The sequence below is a fragment of the Schistocerca piceifrons genome, chromosome 10 (assembly GCF_021461385.2).
Source record: "Schistocerca piceifrons isolate TAMUIC-IGC-003096 chromosome 10, iqSchPice1.1, whole genome shotgun sequence".
Classification (NCBI taxonomy): domain Eukaryota; kingdom Metazoa; phylum Arthropoda; class Insecta; order Orthoptera; family Acrididae; genus Schistocerca; species Schistocerca piceifrons.
Window position 1 is genome coordinate 47,499,768 of NC_060147.1, and position 11,318 is coordinate 47,511,085.

Below are 11,318 nucleotides of genomic sequence, written 5' to 3' on the forward strand. Positions count from 1 at the left end.
AGGTCTCCAATCTTCTTAATCTATTTTTGTATTCAGGTTGCCTCACGTTGTAAAGCGCCTCATCAACTACATTTTGTAGTTGTCGGCACACACCAATTGTATTTACCGGCAATGGTTGTAAAAACACTACAGACGACAGAACGCTGCAGCGATGCTAGCGCTCCATGTGGTAACATGTCACATTGCAGTGAACAGAAGACAAGCGGTTTCTTTGATCAAATATACAGCGAGGCCCTAGATTTGATCAAATATTGGACGACATTTGACAAAGTCCTTATTACACTATCAAATATCTTTGACAAAGATATTGGACAAAGAAATTTGATAGTGTAATACCGGCCTAAGCCATATTGACCATTCGCAACACCGAGTACGGTATAAGCACTCATCACCGTAGGCTTCCCGCATCACTTGGAGTATCTCTGTAAAGGTTTACTCGAGTAATGCAAAGCAGACGCGTTTCTCCTCTCACTCTGCCCTCTCAAAATTCACGAACCGCGCGATACAACGCTCTACGCAATACAGCACTAATAAATGTCTAACAGACATACAACAACGAAACTTCCGGTAATTAGACAGGCGTGTGCAGGGATGCCAACCGCATTTCGCTCCAACACACCATTGGCACTAAATTATACGAGACCGTTGGGATCCAGCACGGCGTTCCGTATTACCCTCCTGAACCCACCGATTCCGTATTCTGCTAACAGTCATTGGATCTCGACCAACGCGAGCAGCAATGTCGCGATACGATAAACCGCAATCGCGATGGGCTACAATCCGACCTTTATCAAAAATCGGGAACGCGATGGTACGCATTTCTCCTCCTTGCACGAGGCATCACAACAACGCTTCACCAGGTAACGCCGGTCAACTGCTGTTTGTGTATGAGAAATTGGTTGGAAACAATCCTCATGTCAGCACGTTGTAGGTGTCGCCACCGGCGCCAAACTTGTGTGAATGCTCTGAAGAGCTAATCATTTGCATATCACAGCATCTTCTTCCTGTCGGTTAAATTTCGCGTCTGTAGCACGTCATCGTCGTGGAATAGCAATTAAAATGGCCAGTAGCGCACTTAAGGAAGATGTCAGTCTGTCGTAGATACCCACTATTTATGAGTTTTTTAGTGCCTATTCGTGACCGTTGCTGCTCCCGTTTGGGGGTCCATGCCGAGCCTGTCTTGGAAACAGCTGAGTGAGCGGGAGTCCGCTTCTGGGCGTAGTTTGTTGAATCCCACGAGGTTGCTTGGTCACATGAGATTTTATATCCTACGTTGTAGAGTGACTGCCATTTAACTAACGTCGTTGTGTGCCATGGTATCCGATTTGTTGTTGCCTGCTACATTTCCTCGTTAAATTTTAATAAATTGCTCTTCAGGTCGATCGTAGGTTGGAGTAAATAATTTTAACTCATTTCACTAAACATGTAATAGGCCATAAGTGCCGTGGTTTATGAATTTTTAAATTTTGAAGTAACTTGCTCTCACTCGAATGGTAATTTTAAAAGTGTGTTGATGGTTGATTTGTTGTTTGTCTTGTTTAAATGTGCGAAATAAATATTCAGTGCGACTGTCGATGATGATTGCCGGCCTGCCGGCCGAGGTGGCCGAGCGGTTCTAGGCGCTACAGTCTGGAACCCCGCCATTTCTACGGTCGCAGGTTCGAATCTTGCCTCGGGCATGGATGTGTGTGATGTCCTTAGGTTAGTTAGGTTTAAGTAGTTCTACGTTCTAGGGGACCGATGACCTCAGGAGTTAAGTCCCATAGTGCTCAGAGCCATTTGAACCATTTTTCATGATTGCTTGGTCCAGTCCTACCACCCCACAGCCGACAGTGCTGAGCTTGTGTCGTTGTGTAAAAGTTGAATTCCATACTGTGCTGACACATCAATATGTTCCAAGATCCTGCTGCATGTCGACGTTAATGATATGGGCCTGTAATTTAGTGGATTACTCCTACTACCTTTCTTGAATATTGGTCTGACCTGTCCAAGTTTGCAGTCTTTGGGTACGGATCTTTCGTCGAGCGAACGGTTGTATATGATTGTTGAGTATGGAGATATTGTATCAGTATGCTCTGAAAGGAACCTAAGTGGTATACAGTCTGGATCGCAAGACTTGCTTTTATTAAGTGATTTAAGTTGCTTCACTACACTTCACTTGCTCTACTTCTACGTTACTCATGTTGGCAGCTGTTCTTGATTCGAATTCTGGAACATTTACTTCGTCTTCTTTGGTGAAGGCATTTCGGAAGGCTGTGTTCAGTTAACTCTGCTTTGCCAGCACTGTTGAAACCTTCCCGTCTCCTCTATACCTCTTTTGTTATTACGCAATAACCGTCTGCTCTATATCTCTTTTGTTAATGATAACCTTCCCTTTTACAATAAACTATCAAACCTTTCCTTAGGATTTCTATCTCTTGCTTAATGATAACAAATGAAATCTTCCCTTTGAAATTTATTCTCTTTCTCTATCTTCGCATACAAATTTAATTGCTGTTTATTAAAAGTGATTTTCTGATTATTTCGACGAAACATAGAATGTGACGTCGTCGTGGTCCTCAGTCGTTATCTGCAATAACCCAAAACTGTTCCTGACCTTTTTTACTTGGTACTGGATCGCCATCTGACTGCTACATCGAACTGCGACATGAATATACTTACTCTGTTTTACTATACTCTATTAGATACTGGTGGGCTGCCGTAATAAGCTGACGTTATTCTTTAATTAATTTGACTGAAGTTACGTAATTCATAGTTAAAGTTTTTCTTGACAACAATAAAATTTTGCAAAGTTTTACGTTGATGGTTTTTGGGATGGATTATAATTGCGAATGCAATATTGCTGGCAAAAGTTAATTATATTCTGAATGAAATGATTTTACAAACATTCAAATGGGACTTACTTTTTACAATAATCTTACAGCTAGCATTGCGCAAACATACCTTCAGTAGTCTTGAGTTTCTCACTTATTATAATAGTTAGCTGATGTCTCTGTACATACGTATATAATCTCTTGTAAATCATAGCTGGTGGCTGGCAGGCACACCGCTCCTCTCAACCTCTCGCTTCAGACCTGCTACCGACTCGCTTCACATCTCGCTTACTACTGACTTCCTACGAAAGCTGAAGTGCGGTCTCTCCCGCCAACAATGCTTTCTGGTGCAGACAATCCCTGCTACCATTACAAAATGTATCATTGCGCTGTCTTTCCCGCTCTTTTCTTAAACTGTATCCATATGCGGTCTTTCCCGTCCTTTTTCATCAATTTGCGATCTCTCTTGTCAACAATACTTTGGTGCAGACATTCCCTGCTACCACAATTATTTCCAACATGACAAATATTTATTATTCCTACTTAATCCTATTAATAAAATATAAACATCTTCCATAAATCGTGATTAGACAACAAACAATAGAAATATACACGTCTTACACTGTCTTCGATAGCATTTGTCCGTTTTTTCATTGGTGCAACAAAAACGTTGCTTTCTCGTTGGCATCTGTCGCTTGAGACGTGGGAAATGTCCGCAGAGGTGAGGCGCTCTGCGCTTGCAGCTTCACTTCGGATTCTGCTCCGAGGAGGATGACGTCAGGGCTCTGCTCGCCCTCTGTTTGCGGCAGAGTCACTTCTCGTCTTACGCTCGGTAGAGACACTCCGGCTTACGCGCGCAGCTGGGATTCCTTGTGGTCACGCCGCTCTAGGTGGAGCCTTGGCCAGCGGAGTCGCGGGTTCAGACCTGGTCCGAGTCCGAAGCAGCACACATAGTCGCTCTTAGCCTTCAGCCGTCGGCACACGGACCGTGCATCCGAACGTTGAGCGTTGAGCGTGCCGAGTTTCTGACGTCATAGCGTGGAATAGCACGTTCGGGGAGTCTTTCCGAACGCGCAGAGCAATATCTGTCAGATATTCTGAGCGTGCGTCTGAGTATTGACCAATCAGATGGCACAACGCCACCTACGTCACATGCACGCCATCTCCCTTCAGCATAGACCTGTGAGGCACCATGTTGGCATTCAGTTCAAGCTTATACGTATATATGTCGTTTCTAACAAGGGTACCTCCCCATCGCACCCCCCTCAGTTTTAGTTATAAGTTGGCACAGTGGATAGGCCTTGAAAAACTGAACACAGATCGATCGAGAAAACAGGAAGAAGTTGTGTGGAACTATGAAAAAATAAGCAAAATATACAAACTGGGTCGTCCATGTGTAATATAGGCAATATTAAGGGTAATGCGAGACGAGGAGAGCCGTGGTCCCGTGGTTAGCGTGAGTAGCTACGGAACTAGAGGTATTTGGTTCAAATCTTCCCTCGACCGAAAATTTTAACTTTTTATTTTCAGTTTATGTGACAAACCCTTATGTTTTCATCACTTTTTTTGGAGTGATTATTACATCCACAAGAAAACCTAAATCGGGCAAGGTAGAAGAATCTTTTTACCCATTCACCAAGTGTACAAGTTAGGTGGGTCGACAACATATTCCTGTCATGTGACGCACATGCCGTCACCAGTGTCGTATAGAATATATCAGACGTGTTTTCCTGTGGAGGAATCGGTTGACCTATGACTTTGCGATCAAATGTTTTCGGTTCCCAATGGAGAGACACGTCCTTTCGTCAACTAATCGCACGGTTTTGCGGTGCTGTCGCAAAACACAGACACTAAACTTATTACAGTGAACAGAGACGTCAATGAACGAACGGACAGATTATAACTTTGCGAAAATAAAGAAAGCAAAATTTTCAGCCGAGGGGAGATTCGAACCAATGACCTCTCGTATCCGCAGCTGTTCACGCTAACCACGGGACCACGGCGCTCCTCGACTCGCAGCGCCCATAATATTGCCTATCTTAGGCAGGGACGACGCAGTTTGTATATTTTGCTTATTTTTTCATAGTTCCACACAACTTCTTCCTGTTTTCTCGATTGATCTGTGTTCAGTTTTTCAAGGCCTATCCACTGTGCCAACTTATAACTAAATCTGAGGGGGGTGCGATGGGAATGTTCCCTTGTAAGCACCAGCAAATTGAGAATCGCTCGAAAACGCGTTGTTAAATGCGTGATTCGTTGCAATAAAATGATGAGAGAACCATATTCGTGGCAAAACAATTATTGTACCTTGCGTATTATGAGAGTATGCTACTTGAAGTTCCGCAGCTCGTGGTCGTGCGGTAGCGTTCTCGCTTCCCGCGTCCGGGTTCCCGGGTTCGATTCCCGGCGGGGTCAGGGATTTTCTCTGCCTCGTGATGACTGGCTGTTGTGTGACGTCCTTAGGTTAGTTAGGTTTAAGTAGTTTTAAGTTCTAGGGGACATGACCATAGACGTTAAGTCCCATAGTGCTCAGAGCCATTTGAACCATTTTTTTTGCTACTTGAGGGCAGCGACACACTGAAGATCCACCCAAAACGCATTGTCCTTGGTAAAATTTGTTATAATTAGATTTCAATTAGTAATATATCTACGATTAACATCTTATCTTTGGCCGCAAATCATTTGTTGTCACTTTAGCGTAGTAACTAGCGTTGAAGATTTACTGCAGTTAGTGCAACCTGTCTTGTAGATAAAGCCAATAGAACAAACGCCGGCACGGTAGCTGATCGTGTTCGGCCAGAGGGTTAGCTGCCCTCTGTAATAAAAGAAACTGAGTTAATCGATCGCCGCGCGGGATTAGCCGAGCGGTCTCAGGCGCTGCAGTCACGGACTGTGCGGCTGGTCCAGGCGGAGGTTCGAGTCCTCCCTCGGGCATGTGTGTGTGTGTTTGTCCTTAGGATAGTTTAGATTAAGTACTGTGTAAGCTTAGGGACTGATGACCTTAGCAGTTAAGTCCCATAAGATTTCGCACACAGTTGAATATTTTTCAGTTAATAGATCAACAACGAACTTAAAAACGGATGTTTTACGACGTCCGCCACGAGCAGATGCAACGAACAAAAGCGAACAAAATGAGATTTAAAAAAAAGAAGATTTATGAGTTACGGCGTTTAATGACGGTTCGCGACTCGCTAAGTCTAAATATTCTTTTTCCTAACATTCGTGTATATATTAGGTTCTGATGCTTTACTATTACTTTCATGTAAGTATATACTACAATATTTGATGTTACGTAAATATAAGTTCACCTTCCTTTTGAGAGGTGACTTTGTTCGATTGGCTTAATCTACAGGACAGCTTGCGCTACTTGTATAAAGATATTTTTTTCCTTTTTCTTTTGAGTTTCGTAATTTACATGTTGTAAAGATTCTGCTACTGGGTAGGAACAGTGATCAAGTAAGAATGACCTTCGAGGTTTTCTAGAATGTGGGAAAGATAAAATAGTGTTTATCTTATGTGGAGAACTATTGCAAATTTGTATCCCACCGTTTGTAACGGAAATTTTATAAGCCTGTGACCTTATTGAATGGACATGGTTCTTTCCTTTTTGTCTTAAAGCATGTACGTCGATATTGAAGTTTTTATTTGTGTATATTACGTATGCCATAGAACAACGTGACTAGGATATGGACGATGGAGGAAATGTGCGTTTTAATAGAGCTAACGTGGGAATTTTCCGCGCCCGTTGAGTAAACAGTGTGATTTACGAACTAGAAACATCCCTCAACTGCCGCTGGAGTGCGTTGCGATCGCGTATATCACGCTGGGGCCCACGTACCGTGTGCACAAGTCGCATCGTTCCTGAGCGTTCAGCGGCACGTTGAACTTGGCACGCTCAACGATAACGTTCGACAGCACGGTCCGTGTGCCGACAGATTTAGCCACCCACATCCACCGTATTCACACTCGAACGATGGTGAAATTCATGGTCAGCAGTGGCAGTGAAGGTCTCGCTGGATTTAATAACCGTGAATGATTTCACCGTTAGGGTCTACCTGGTCACTGGGCCTGGCACAGTTGCACAACAATTGCACTGGGGTGACAAAAGTCGTGGATACGTATACGTATGACAGTGGTATCGCGTGCACAAGGTATAAAAAAGGGCAGCGCATTGGCGGAGCTGAATCACGTGGAAAGGTTTCCGACGTATGGCCGAACGGCGGGAAGTAACTGACCTGGAACGCGGAATGGTTGTCGGAGATAGACGCATGGGACATTCCAGTTGGGCAATCGTTAGGAAATTTGGTATTCCGAGATCCACAGTGGCAAGATTGTGCCGAGAATACGACTGTCACCATGGAGAACGCAGTGGCCGACTCCCTTCACTTAACGACCGAGGGCAGCGGCGTTTACATAGAGGTGTCAGTGCTAACAGACAAGCAACGCTGCGTGAAATAACCGCAGAAATCAATGTAGGACGTACGACGAACGTACGCGTTACGCGGCGAAATTTGGCGTTGAAATGAAATGCCGTGTGGCTAGGGCCTCCCGTCGTGTAGAACATTCGCCTGGTGCAAGTCTTTCGAGTTGATGCCACTTCGGCGACTTGCGTGTCGATGGGGATGAAATGATGATAAGGACAAGAATTTTTTTTCCAAGAATTTATTGATACATACATAACTTGTAAGTAGGCTGTATAGGTTTTTTCATCGGTAACGCCACGTAGCGCTCTGTATGAAAATCACTGACTGTGCTGTGTGAAGTCTGTGGCTGGACTGCATTGTTGCAATGTTATTATTCTAGTGTTGGGCAGTTGGCTGTTAACAGCGCGTAGCGTTGCGCAGTTGGACGTGAGCCGCCAGCAGTGGTGGATGTGGGGAGAGAGATGGCGCAGTTTTGAGAGCGGACAATCTGGATGTGTGTCCATCAGAGAGAGTAAATTTGTAAGACTGGATATCGTGAACTGATATATATATGATGACTTTGGAACATTATTAAGGTAAATACATTGTTTGTTCTCTATCAAAATCTTTCATTTACTGACTGCCTATCAGTAGTTAGTGCCTTCAGTAGTTAGAATCTTTTATTTAGCTGGCAGTATTGTCGCTCGCTATATTGCAATAGTTCCAGTAACGAAGATTTTTGTGAGGTAAGTGATTCATGAAATGTATAGGTTATTGTTAGTCAGGGCCATTCCTTTGTAGGGATTATTCAGAGTCAGATTGCGTTGCGCTAAAAATATTGTGTGTCAGTTTAGTGATGATCAGAATAAGTAAAGAGAGAAATGTCTGAGTACGTTCAGTTCTGCTCAGCCGTTTGAAAATCAAATAACGTAAGAAGTTTACCAGCACAGAAATCCATAAATTTTTCTAAGAGGATGTTTCAGTTCTACAAAAAGTGGTTTATTAATGTGACCACACCTCCAAGCAAATAAACTGATCCGTAGTACGTATCAATGAACGGCTTCTTAGCCTCTCTGGAATCATCCCAAAGAGCTCCCCGTTCCTAGCCAGGCAGGCCGCTACTACCAGAAAACCACTCCATTTATACCATTCTTGTGGTCCCTCTACCACCATACCGAACTTACATCTACAACCTACTACCAGTCAGAGGCTTAAACAAACAATATATTTACATTTTGCGCAGTAGATCTTGAGCGCGAACACGCTATTTAACCTCTCCCAAGGTACGCTGGCTGAGCCTCCTTCGAGATTTTGTTTGTCAATTTTGCGAAATCGTCGAACAATTCGCCATTCCTCAATATTTATTCAACATTTCTTGTTTGTAGAAGCCGCCTCCCAGCTGAGACAGCCTGTTAGTATATTGGACAGTCAAACACTGTATGTTCAGGCGATCCCACAGTGACACTATGGTGTTGGCCGTTTACCTATTGGACGCAGGTACGTGGGATGACCTGTAAGGAAATGAACTAGGCCCTGCGAGGGTTTCAGTACCTTGTTCTTTAGTCTTTCCCTCACGGTAGGTAGAAACACGTGGACTGTACGGACCGAATTAGACGTATCACATTCTCCCTGCCAAATATCAAGCATCCTTTCTTTAATAGTGTTAACACCTATCAGAGGAGTGTCCATAATACACTCCTGGAAATTGAAATAAGAACACCGTGAATTCATTGTCCCAGGAAGGGGAAACTTTATTGACACATTCCTGGGGTCAGATACATCACATGATCACACTGACAGAACCACAGACACATAGACACAGGCAACAGAGCATGCACAATGTCGGCACTAGTACAGTGTATATCCACCTTTCGCAGCAATGCAGGCTGCTATTCTCCCATGGAGACGATCGTAGAGATGCTGGATGTAGTCCTGTGGAACGGCTTGCCATGCCATTTCCACCTGGCGCCTCAGTTGGACCAGCGTTCGTGCTGGACGTGCAGACCGCGTGAGACGACGCTTCATCCAGTCCCAAACATGCTCAATGGGGGACAGATCCGGAGATCTTGCTGGCCAGGGTAGTTGACTTACACCTTCTAGAGCACGTTGGGTGGCACGGGATACATGCGAACGTGCATTGTCCTGTTGGAACAGCAAGTTCCCTTGCCGGTCTAGGAATGGTAGAACGATGGGTTCGATGACGGTTTGGATGTACCGTGCACTATTCAGTGTCCCCTCGACGATCACCAGTGGTGTACGGCCAGTGTAGGAGATCGCTCCCCACACCATGATGCCGGGTGTTGGCCCTGTGTGCCTCGGTCGTATGCAGTCCTGATTGTGGCGCTCACCTGCACGGCGCCAAACACGCATACGACCATCATTGGCACCAAGGCAGAAGCGACTCTCATCGCTGAAGACGACACGTCTCCATTCGTCCCTCCATTCACGCCTGTCGCGACACCACTGGAGGCGGGCTGCACGAAGTTGGGGCGTGAGCGGAAGACGGCCTAACGGTGTGCGGGACCGTAGCCCAGCTTCATGGAGACGGTTGCGAATGGTCCTCGCCGATACCTCAGGAGCAACAGTGTCCCTAATTTGCTGGGAAGTGGCGGTACGGTCCCCTACGGCACTGCGTAGGATCCTACGGTCTTGGCGTGCATCCGTGCGTCGCTGCGGTCCGGTCCCAGGTCGACGGGCACGTGCACCTTCCGCCGATCACTGGCGACAACATCGATGTGCTGTGGAGACCTCACGCCCCACGTGTTGAGCAATTCGGCGGTACGTCCACCCGGCCTCCCGCATGCCCACTATACGCCCTCGCTCAAAGTCCGTCAACTGCACATACGGTTCACGTCCACGCTGTCGCGGCATGCTACCAGTGTTAAAGACTGCGATGGAGCTCCGTATGCCACGGCAAACTGGCTGACACTGACGGCGGCGGTGCACAAATGCTGCGCAGCTAGCGCCATTCGACGGCCAACACCGCGGTTCCTGGTGTGTCCGCTGTGCCGTGCATGTGATCATTGCTTGTACAGCCCTCTCGCAGTGTCCGGAGCAAGTATGGTGGGTCTGACACACCGGTGTCAATGTGTTCTTTTTTCCATTTCCAGGAGTGTATTTTGCACTTTGTCAGTGTTTTGTTTAAGTAGCCAATAGAGGGCTGCGTGCTGTCTTATTACCAAGTCTAGTGGGCATAAACCCATTATGACCAACAGTGCATCTGTGGGACTGGTGTTGAATGCCCCGATACATCTCAACAAAACATTCCTCTGTATTCGCCTGACAGCAGCGGCAGGCCTCACTAGAGCTAACCTGTGGGCCCACACAGTGGATCCATGCCCTACTATTGTAGCCGATGTACAGTTGTGATAAATATTGATTGCTTTTGACAGTAAATGGAATCTTCTTTGTCCAATTAATATTAATTTGTTGAACAAAGCTAAGGACTTAGATGTCATTTGCTCGATATGCGGAATGAAACTCTATGTCTCAAGTAGCGGGCATATCCCTGACGCGATACCATCTGCCCATTAATTCTGACCTTGGGTCCCTGTTTAACTTGCATATACAGGGTGAAAAGTATTTAAACCGACAAACTCTGGCAGGTTGTAGGGGACATGAAAACAAATATTTTCCCCTAATGTCATTTTTTCCTACGAGGATTATTTAAACCATTGGAGGCCGTATTATGATCTTCAGTTGTTAGAGGGCGTATTACGCTCTTCAGTTGTAGGCAACTGCTGTCCACCAGTGTAGTAGTGCATTGCCTCTGTTTACTAATGGAGTGATACACCTGGAGTGAGTACACTGACACAACGGACGAGCTGCACAGCGGGTTTATCAACAACAATATCCTAATCACCGTATTCCGCATCATACGACCTTTGCTGCTGTGTACCAACGTCTGCGTGAGACCGGGCCATTTAGCAGATTACCTGGACAGGGACGCCGTCGCACGGTAAGAACGCTGCAATTTGAGGAAGCTGTCTTGCAGCATGTGGAGCGGGATCCTTCAATCAGCACTCGTGCAATTGCACGTCACATGGGGACGAATCAGACGAATGTGAGAACAGTCCTTCGAGAGCAATTGTTACGTCCATTT